Raw genomic sequence first — 11,326 nt, forward strand, 5'->3', positions numbered from 1 at the left:
AAAAAAAAAAGGGGGGAAAAAAAAATAACAAAAAAAAAAAAAAAAAAAAAAAAAGCAGTAAAAGAGGGAACCTGCAGAGGAGGTCAGAGTGATGATATAGGACGGACTTGACCCCTACTGCTGCTTTTGAAGATGGGAGAAGGGGGCCACGAAGCAAGAAATACAGACAACAGGAAGAGTCAAGGACAGATTCTCTCCTAGAGCCTGGAGAAGGAACACAGCCCTGTGGGTACCCATGAGACCCACATTGGACTTATAATCTATAGAACATGTAAGATAATACATGTGTGTTGTTTTAAGCCATTCAGTTTGTGATCACCTGTTACAACAGCCACAGAAAACTAATACAGGTCCCTTCCGAGGTGGAGATCCAGATGCCCTCCCACCAGGGATAATTTATCCAAAGTAGTGAATCATTTTTCAGTCTCTGTGGAGAGCACCTGCTCATCTTTTACCAAAAGCTAAAAGCTTCCCAATTCCACTCTCTCTTGTGGCATATGCTATTCAGACCAGCTCCTCTGTGGCCATAGGCATTCATAAGCCCTGGGTGGGCAGCAGAATGCTAAGGGAAGAACATCCATTATTGGAAGTCAAAGTGAAACTTACGTTAGAACTTTTCAGCCTACTACTTCAAAAGAAGAGCTAAACTTGAAGGGCGTTGTTAGGGATCTGACTGTGCAGCTTTAGCAAAACAAATTCAGAGACAAAATGTGTCCTATATCTCTAGTTTACCTTTATTGTTCCAAAGAATAGCAGGGATCTTAGAAGACTGTCACCTTACAGCACAGTGTGTGGAGTTATAGATGGAGGGGCAGTACTAATGGAGCTGTCTTGCTTTAGTAGGTTTAAGGAAAATCCTTGACATTATTTTCCTGCCGTTTTCTAAATTAAATTTATAAGAAATATTATGTATCCTGCTGTGCTGTGTGAAAGCTATATTCCTGTAAAGGGCTTATAATCATATTTTAAAAGCTGGAGGGTGAAGTTTGTTCATGCCATCAAAGTCACAAAGTAAAAACTAGAGCCTTACCTTGTGCATTTTTATAATTGTAATACCTTTTGATATATATAACACCACAAAGTGCTTCCCTGATATTGTTTCATTAATCCTCAGAACATCCCCACTGGAGAGGTATATTTTTATCTCCACTTTGCGTATGGGAAAACTGAGGCACAGTAAGTGTCAGCAATTTGCCTTGGCCTGCCAGTGGGTTGGCCTCACAGCTGGCACCAAAACGCCAGGATCTTAGCCCGAAGACGATTCACGCCATTCATCAGACAACAGTCATCTTGCTAATCTACCTTTCTGCAGGTACAGAAATAACTCTAGGAGGACTTCTGCATTGCTCAAATTTTATCTTCAAGGTCCTCAAGAAAAAAACCCTATAAATAGATTTTCTGTTAATTCCACTACATCTGCTTAAAATAATTATGAACAGTCAGTAGTTCGGAGCGGGAGGGTTCACAGTGGGGGCGTTTTGAAAATTTAGTGGGAAATGTGGATGCTCTGGGAAAATGCAACAGGGACTGAGTCTGGGGAGCCGGAACAGGACTGTCGGGGAAGCTGGAAGCTCCCACAGCCACCTGCCCACCGGAAGCACTCATCTCCTCTCAGACCACGGAACTCCAGACCTTTCGGGACATCATGTTCCTGGGCAGAGAGGTTACTCCTCTTTTTCTACAGGCTTTGATTTTACCCTAGCTCTCAAGCCACTGCTTGACATGCTTTCAACCAATGATTATGCCCCAGGTTTGAACATCTTGATAGAAAACTACAGTAACCTAAAATCTTTACCCCTGCCCTGTGCCTTTGCAGGAGCAGGAGGTCCAAAATCTCCTTCTCTCTGCTTGTTCCCTCAGTTGTATTTCCCTGAGCAACATAGAACCAAAGTCTTGAGAATCTTACAAACAACAGAGGTGAATAAATGATGTTTTAAGCCCCACTATGTATAGGCATTAATCTCGGTATGTCACTCCAGCAGCCTCACTAGAATTAGGCTGCCCCTGTTGTTTAAGGGTGTTTTATCCTCAACACCCTTTAATAAAAAAATTGGGATATTGTTCCTAGTTCTTCTTCCTGAGAACTTTTTTTCTTTTTTTTTTTTTTTGCGGTACGCGGGCTTCTCACCGTTGTGGCCTTTCCCGTTGCAGAGCACAGGCTCCGGACGGGCAGGCTCACCGGCCATGGCTCACGGGCCCAGCCGCTCCGCAGCACGCGGGATCTTCCCGGACCGGGGCACGAACCCGTGTCCCCTGCCTCGGCAGGCGGACTCTCAACCACTGCGCCACCAGGGAAGCCCCGTGAGAACTTATTTAAAACAAAGGTAGTGAATTTATTTGGATAATTAACGTTTTCTATTCCTTTCTTCGTATGCCCATATGCTATATGTGTCACTGTGTTGCAAATGCTCAGTTGTTCTGTGAGTTATTTATACAAATAGTTGATTGACTATAGCTGCACAGAAGCACATTTTAGAGCAAAGTTTCCATTCCAGGATTAAGATTAACAATGGGGAGACAAGGGGCTTGCTCTGCCTGTTCCCTCCTGGACAGGGTAGGTGGTCTTACACAGTGTTGTTTCTCACACAGGGTGTGGGGTGCCAACTGGAGGGTTTCCCAGACCTGCCAGCCAAGCCCCAGCCATATCCTCTCACTTCAGATCATTCCAGTCTGTGCCAGTGGTTTTATGCTGTCAGCACCCCGGGTTCTAAGGGTTCCCGCTGGCCACAAGCATGCTCAGCCTGAGAGGAGGAACTGTCAGAGGCACTGGGGAGTGACCACCGCTGGCGCAGCACTAACCAGATGTGAATTGGGATGAGTGGATCCGTGTTCCACCCTCCTGGCCTCTCAGGTAGAATACTTCTGAGGCATATTCTATACCATCTCCCAGACGCCCCTTAGAGGATGCAACCCAGTCGCCCACAGAAGTAACCTGTCCTCTGAGCACCCTGTCTCGGCTTCCTTCAATTCCCAATCTCACTTCCCCACTCCCTGTTGTCCCCTCCTGGAATAACTTCCCAAATAAACTCAAGGTTGGCTTCTGGGGGTACCCAACCTAACTCACCCATGTTTTCTGGACTTCTGTCTTCCTATAGAGTTGCACGGGACCTTCCAAATCATCTAGCTCCTGACAGACCTTTGGGGGTGGAGGAAGGGCAAGAAATCAGGACTCTGGCCATTTTCTTCAGCTAGAGCAGGGGAATTTCTATGTGTTTTACCTCTCATCTTCCAGGTAATATTCCACTTGAACTAAAGGATCTAAACCTTGAAAAAGTTGCTTGAAAACCATAGATCTAGGGAAACGTATTTCCCTATCCAGGAACCCCCTCTGTGTTAGTTTCCTATTGCTGCTGTAATAAATTACCACAAACTTTAAAACTACAGAAATTCATTTTTTCACAGTTCTGGAGGACAGAAGTCTGAAATCAAGGTGTCAGCAAGGCCAGTTTGCTCCAGAGGCTCTGTGGGAGAGTCTTTCCTGCCTCTTCCAGTTTCTGGTGGCTTCAGGCATTCCTTGGTTTGTGACAGCATCACTCCAATCTCTGCCTCCATCTTCACATGGCCTTCTCCACTGGCTTTGCATCCTCTCACCTTTTGTCTTTCACAAGGACTGTTCTCATTGGATTTAGTGCCCACCCAGATAATCCAGGATGATCTTAATTTATTTATATCTGCAGAGATCCTTTTTCCAAATAAGGTCATATTCACAGGTTCTTGGGGTTAGGACATGGACAGATCTTTTGGGAGCCACCATTCAACCCACAACATCATCCATGGTGTCTCTGGCCATCACAGCACAAACCTGTAATGATTAGCTACTCCTTCCCTCACAAGGCAGGTGATTCCATCTTTGCTAAATTCAAATTTCATAAAGAGAGTCTTCTTACTGTGCCCAATATTGTGCCCAAATTGACTGTCTATAACTTTTCCCCATCAGTCCTGCTTCTGCCTATGGAGACATCCAGGGGAAATTCTGTTCCTTTCCAATGAGATTAATGAATTGAGCTGAGCCTAAAAATTTGGGGTCAGAAAAATTTGGAAGTTTGTAACGTCAGGGCAATCTGGACAACTAATTCAACCTAATTCATCAAATATTATGTGTTTACTTTGTTCAGTGTACTGTGGTGGATGGTGCAGAAGATTCTAAGATGGGTAAGAGAATCCAGGATGCAGTTTGTGAGCATCTAGCAGGGCCACAGGACATGTTCACACATAACTATTACACAACTAACAATAAGACAAGGTAGAAGGTGATGGAGGTCATAAAAGAGGCTTAACAAAGTGCACTGCGAGTTAGATGACAGAGAATGTACCTTGCCATCCTCTCCAATCTATTCTCCACACAGAAGCCAAAATAAGTTTTAAAAAATTCTGAGTATGTTCTTTCAGGCTCAAAACTATACAGTGGTTTTTCATGAAAAAAAAAAATAATTGAACTCCTAGTATGGCCTTCAAATCTCCTTCTGACTGGGCCCCTGCCTGCCTCTCAACCTTGTCGTGTACATATTCTTCCTTGCTTCCTGGAAAGGCACCAACCACATGAATCCACGTTTAGTTCCTCAGTTATGCCAAGCTCTGTCCTAGCCCAAGGCCACCTCCCCAGTTACTCCCCGAGCCTGGAACCCTCTCACCCCCAATTTTTTCACCAGTTAGGTCTCAGACTCAAAGAAGATTCTCTTGATTCTTTCATAGCACCATAACATTTCTTTATACCATTTATTACAGTTTGCCATCACACACCTAGGTGTGTAGTTGTTTGAAGTGGTTCTTTGCTAGTAAACAGCAAGTTCATCGGGGCTATTATTTCCCACAATGCCCGCATGGTTTATCACAGTGCCTGAATGATAGACGTTCAATAAAGGCATTTGCCAAACAAGTGATTCAATGATGAAATAACAAGAGCAACCAGATGAAAGTTTCTGTAGGAGGTGACATTTGAGGAAAATTTTGAAGAATTGGTAGAGTTGGGGCAGGAAAAACGTTCCAGAAGAGTGAAGAATGTATAAATGGGAAGTTCAGTGCTTACTGCTTGGAACGTGGCAAATAACAGAGTTTAGTTTAATATAAGGATATGTCTAGGGCAGGGATCCACCAACTTATCTGTAAGGGGCTAAATAGCAAAGATTTTAGGCTGTCTGAGCCATGGAGTCTCTGTGGCAACTACTCAGCTCTGCCACTGCAGTGTGAAATGTGACATAGATGGCATGTGAACAGGTGGGTGTGCTTGTGTTCTAACAAAACTTTATTTACAAAAATAGGTGATGGGGACTTCCCTGGTGGCGCAGTAGTTAAGAATCCACCTGCCAGTGCAGGGGACACAGGTTCTAGTCCTGGTCTGGGAAGATCCCACATGCCGCGGAGCCACTAAGCCCACGAGCCACAACTACTGAAGCCCGCACACCTAGAGCCCATGCTCTGCAACAAAGAGAAGCCAACACAGTGAGAAGCCTGTGCACAGCAACAAAGAGTAGCCCCCGCTCGCTGCAACTAGAGGAAGCCCGCGCACAGCAATGAAGACCCAACGCAACCAAAAAATTAATTAATTAATTAAAAAAAAATAGGTAATGGACCAAATTTGGCCAGTGGTTTGCAGTCTGCTGGCCCCTGGTCCAGGGAATAATGAGAGGGTTACATTCCATTTGAGGCTGGTACAGCACCCTGAATTCTAAACTGTGGATTCAATAAGTTACCAGACAGGTAATAGGCCCACATATGGCCCAAAAAGCCATAGCAAGTTTTAGATAATGAAGGTATGTGATTAAAGTGGTGTTTTTAGTATGGTTAATCTGGCAGCATCCTCTGATCCCTGAATCAGAAGAGATTAGAGACACAGAGAGGAGCACTTGGGTGTCTATTGTAATAATAATAATCTAGATAAGAGATGATAAGAGCCTTACTTGAAAAGAATGAACATGAAGCAATAAGGGAAACTGAAATATTAAGTCTGAGGTCTTCATCCTGAGTATTAGAAAATGGTGCAAGGCTAGTAGGGAAGGAACAGGCAAGTGAGGGGGAAGAAAGCTTTGGTGTTGAGGGAAAATGGCCAGCTGAGTTCTCACATGTGCAGTTTAGGTAAGAGGAGAACATACAATGGGATATATAACAGATGAGAGAAAATTTAGGGTTCAAGCTAGGGATCTGTGCTGTGGATGCAGACTTGGGTGAAAGCCTGAGCGAGTGGAGAGAGGGAGGGCATGGTGCCTGAAGACAGATGTTGGCGATGATCTTCACTGAGACACTGAGTAGAGGAAGAAAGTGTTAGTAAGTGACCCAGGATAGCAGAGGCCATGGGAAGCAAACAGGGAAGGTCCCACAAGGAAAGGTGAAATCAGGTCCAAACAAATTCCTGTCCAGAAAGCCAAAAAAAAACAAATCTGTTTCTGGAATTATTTTTTAAACTATATTCATAACATGGTGCATTAACCAGAAATGATGCACAAAAATTAGCCTGAGTGAGACTGGCCTTAAGGTTGGTACCACTCTGTTCTATTCAAGAATGAACATGAGGGACGGAGTCAAGATAGTGTCCTAGGAGGATGTGGAATTCACATCTCCTCACAACTAGGGTAACTACCAGGCATCGGTTGGGGACCATGGACACCTAAGGAGACAGGAGGAATGCCCAGTTACCAGCTTGTGGGATCTTGGTTCCCAGGCCAGAGGTTGTATCTGAGCTCCTGTGGTGGGAGCTCCAAGTCCAAACTGCTGAACTAACAGAGAACCTCAGACCCCAGGGAATATCAATTGGAATGAGGCCTCCCAGAGGTCCTAATCTCAGCACCAAGGCCCAGCTCTATCTAACTGCCTGCAAACTCCAGTGCTGGACATCTCAGGCCAAACAACCAGTAAGACTGGAATACAGCACCACCCATCAAAAAAAAAAAAAAAATGAAACGACAAAAAACATGTTACAGATGAAGGAGCAAGGTAAAAACCTACAAGACCAAATAAATGAAGACAAAATAGGCAACCTGCCTGAAAAAGAATTCAGAGTAATGACAGTAAAGATGATCCAAAATCTCGGAAACAGAATGGAGAAAATACAAGAAACATTTAACAAGGATCTAGAAGAACTAAAGAGCAAGCAAACAGTGATGAACAACACAATTACTGAAATTAAAAACACTCTAGAAGGAATCAATAACAGAATAACTGAGGCAGAAGAACAGATAAGTGATCTGGAAGATAAAATGCTGGAAATAACTGCCAGGGAGCAGAATAAAGAAAAAATAATGAAAAGAATTGAGGACAGTCTCAGAGACCTCTGGGACAATGTTAAAAGCACCGACATTCGAATTATAAGGGTCCCAGAAGAAGAAAAAAGAAAAGGTCTGAGAAAATATTTGAAGAGATTATAGTCAGAAACTTCCTTAATATGGGAAAGGAAATAGTCAATCAAGTCCAGGAAGCACAGAGTGTACCATACAGGATAAACTCAAAGAGAAACACACTGAGATACATATTAATCAAACTATCAAAAAATAATACAAAGAAAAAATATTAAAAGCATCGAGGGAAAAGCAACAAATAACATACAAAGGAATACCCATAAGATTAACAGCTGATCTTTCAACAGAAACTCTGCAAGCCAGAAGAGAGTGGCAGGACATATTTAAACTGATGAAAGGGAAAAACCTACAACCAAGATTATTCTACCCAGCAAGGATCTCATTCAGCTTCAATGGAGAAATTAAAACTTTTACAGATAAGCAAAAGTTAAGAGAATTCAGCACCACCAAACCAGCTTTCAACAAACGCTAAAGGAACTTCTCTAGGCAGGAAACACAAGAGAAGGAAAAGACCTACAAAAACAAACCCAAAACAATTAAGAAAATGGTACTTGGAACATACATATCGATAATTACCTTAAATGTAAATGGATTAAAGACTCCAACCAAGAGATAGACCAGCTGAATGGATACAAAAACAAGACCTGTACATATGCTGTCTACAAGAGACCCACTTCAGACCTAGGCACACATACAGACTGAAAGTGAGGGGATGGAAAAAGATATTCCATGCAAATGGAAATTAAAAGAAAGCTGGAGTAGCAATTCTCATTTCAGAAAAAATAAACTTTAAATTAAAGACTATTACAAGAGACAAAGAACGACACTACATAATGATCAAGGGATCAATCCAAGAAGATGATATAACAATTGTAAATATTTATGTGCCCAACATAAGAGCACCTCAGTACATAAGGCAAATGTTACCAGCCATAAGATGGGAAATCAACAGTAACACAATCACAGTAGGGGATTTTAACACCCCACTGTCACCAATGAACAGATCATCCAAAATGAAAATAAATAAAGAAACACAAGCTATAATTGACACATTAAACAAGATGGACTTAATTGATATTTATAGAACATTCCATCCAAAAACAACAGACTACACTTTCTTCTCAAGTGCTCATGGAACATTCTCCAGGATAGATCATATCTTGGGTCACAAATCAAGCCTTGGTAAATTTAAGAAAATTGAAATTGTATCAGATATCTTTTCCTACCACAGTGCCATGAGACTAGGTATCAATTACAGGAATAAAACTCTAAAAAATACAAACACATGGAGGCTAAACAATATGCTACTAAATAACCAAGATATCACTGAAGAAATAAAAAAAATACTTAGAAACAAATGAAAACATGACGGCCCAAAACCTGTGGGATGCAGCAAAAGTAGTTCTAAGAGGGAAGTTTACAGCAATACAATCTTACCTCAAGAAACAAGAAACTTCTCAAATAAACAACCTACCCTTACACCTAAAGCAATTAGAGAAAGAAGAACAAAAAAACCCTAAAGTTAGCAGAAAGAAAGAAATCATAAAGATCAGATTAGAAATAAATGAAAAAAAAAAAGAAGGAAACAATAGCAAAGATCAATAAAACTAATAGCTGGTTCTTTGAGAAGATAAACAAAATTGATAAACCATTAACCAGACTCATCAAGAAAAAAAGGGAGAAGACTCAAATCAACAGAATTAGAAATGAAAAAGGAGAAGTAACAATTGACACTGCAAAAATACAAAGGATCATGAGAGATTATTACAAGCAACTATATGTCAATAAAATGGACCACCTGGAAGAAATGGACAAATTCTTAGAAGAGCACAACCTTCAGAGACTGAACCGGGAAGAAGTAGAAAATATAAACAGACCAATCACAAGTAATGAAATTGAAACTGTGATTAAAAATCTTCCAACAAACAAAAGCCCAGGACCAGATGGCTTCACAGGTGAATTCTATCAAACATTTAGACAAGAGTTAACATCTATCCTTCTCAAACTCTTCCAAAGTATAGCAGAGGGAGGAATACTCTCGAACACATTCTATGAGACAACCATCACCCTGACACCAAAACCAGACAAAGATGTCACAAAAAACGAAAACTACAGGCCAATATCTCTGATGAACATAGATGCAAAATCCTTAACAAAACACTAGTCAACGGAATCCAATGGCACATTAAAAGGATCATACACCATGATCAAGTGGGTTTTATCTCAGGAATGCAATGATTCTTCAACATATGCAAATCAATCAATGTGATATACCATATTAACAAATTGAAGGATAAAAACTATATAATCACAATAGATGTAGCAAAAGGTTTGACAAAATTCAACACCCATTTATGATAAAAACCCTCCAGAAAGTAGGTATAGAGGGAACCTACCTCAACATAATAAAGGCCATATATAACAAACACACAGCCAACATCATTCTCAATGATAAAAAACTGAAACCATTTCCTCTAAGATCAGGCACAATGCAAGGTTGCCCACTCTCACCACGATTATTCAACATAGCTTTGCAAGTTTTAGCCACAGCAATCAGAGAAGAAAAAGAAATAGAAGGAATCCAAATTGGAAAAGAAGAAGTAAAACTGTCACTCTTTGCAGATGACATGATACTATACAGAGAGAATCCTAAAGACGCTACCAGAAAACTATTAGAGCTAATCAATGAATTTGGTAGAGTAACAGGATACAAAATTAATGCACAGAAATCTCTTGTATTCCTATACACTAATGATGAAAAATCTGAAATAGAAATTAAGGAAACACTCTCATTTACCATGGCAACAAAAAGAATAAAACACCTAGGAATAAACCTACCTAAGGAGACAAACATGTATGTAGAAAACTATAGGACACTGATGAAAGAAATTAAAGGTGATACAAACAGATGTAGAGATATACCATGTTCTTGTATTGGAAGAACCAACATTGTGAAAATAACTATACTACCCAAAGCAATCTACAGATTCAATGCAATCCCTATCAAACTACCAATGGCATTTTTCACAGAAATAGGACAAAAAATTGCACAATTTGTATGGAAACACAAAAGACCCTGAATAGCCAAAACAATCATGAGAAAGAAAAATGGAGCTGGAGGGATCAGGCTCCTGGACTTCAGACTATGCTACAAAGCTACAGTAATCAAGACTGTATGGTACTGGTACAAAAGCAGAAATATAGGTCAATGGAACAGGATAGAAAGCCCAGAGATAAACCCATGCAGATATGGTCACCTTATCTTTGATGAAGGAGGCAAGAGTATACAATGGAGAAAAGACAGCCTCTTCAATAAGTGGTGCTGGGAAAACTGGACAGCTACATGTAAAAGAATGAAATTAGTACACTTCCTAACACCATACACAAAAATAAACTCAAAGTTGATTAAAGACCTAAACGTAAGGCCAGACACTATAAAACTCTTAAACACACTATGACATGAATTACAACAAGTTCCTTTTTGACTAACCTCCTAGAGAAATGGAAATAAAAACAAAAATAAACAAATGAGACCTAATGAAACTTAAAAGCTTTTGCACAGCAAAGGAAACCATAAACAAGATGAAAAGACAACCCTCAGAATGGGAGAAAATATTTGCAAATGAAGCAACTGACAAAGGATTAATCTCCAAAATATAAAAGCAGCTCATGCAGCTAAATATCAAAAAAACAAACAACCCAATCCCAAAATGAGCAGAAGACCTAAATAGACATTTCTTCAAAGAAGATATACATATTGCCAGCAAACACATGAAAAGACGCTCAAAATCGCTAATCATTAGAAAAATGCAAATCAAACTTACAATGAGGTATCACCTCACACTAGTCAAAATGGCCATCATTAAAAAATCTACAAACAGGGCTTCCCTGGTGGTGCAGTGGTTGAGAATCTGCCTGCCAATGCAGCGGACACGGGTTCGTGCCCCAGTCCGGGAGGATCCCACATGCCACAGAGCGGCTGGGCCCATGAGCCATGGCTGCTGATCCTGCACGTCCGGAGCCTGTGCTCCACAACG

Source organism: Neophocaena asiaeorientalis, unplaced genomic scaffold (assembly GCF_003031525.2).
Source record: "Neophocaena asiaeorientalis asiaeorientalis breed wild unplaced genomic scaffold, Neophocaena_asiaeorientalis_V1.1 scaffold127, whole genome shotgun sequence".
In the NCBI taxonomy this organism is placed as follows: Eukaryota; Metazoa; Chordata; class Mammalia; order Artiodactyla; family Phocoenidae; genus Neophocaena; species Neophocaena asiaeorientalis.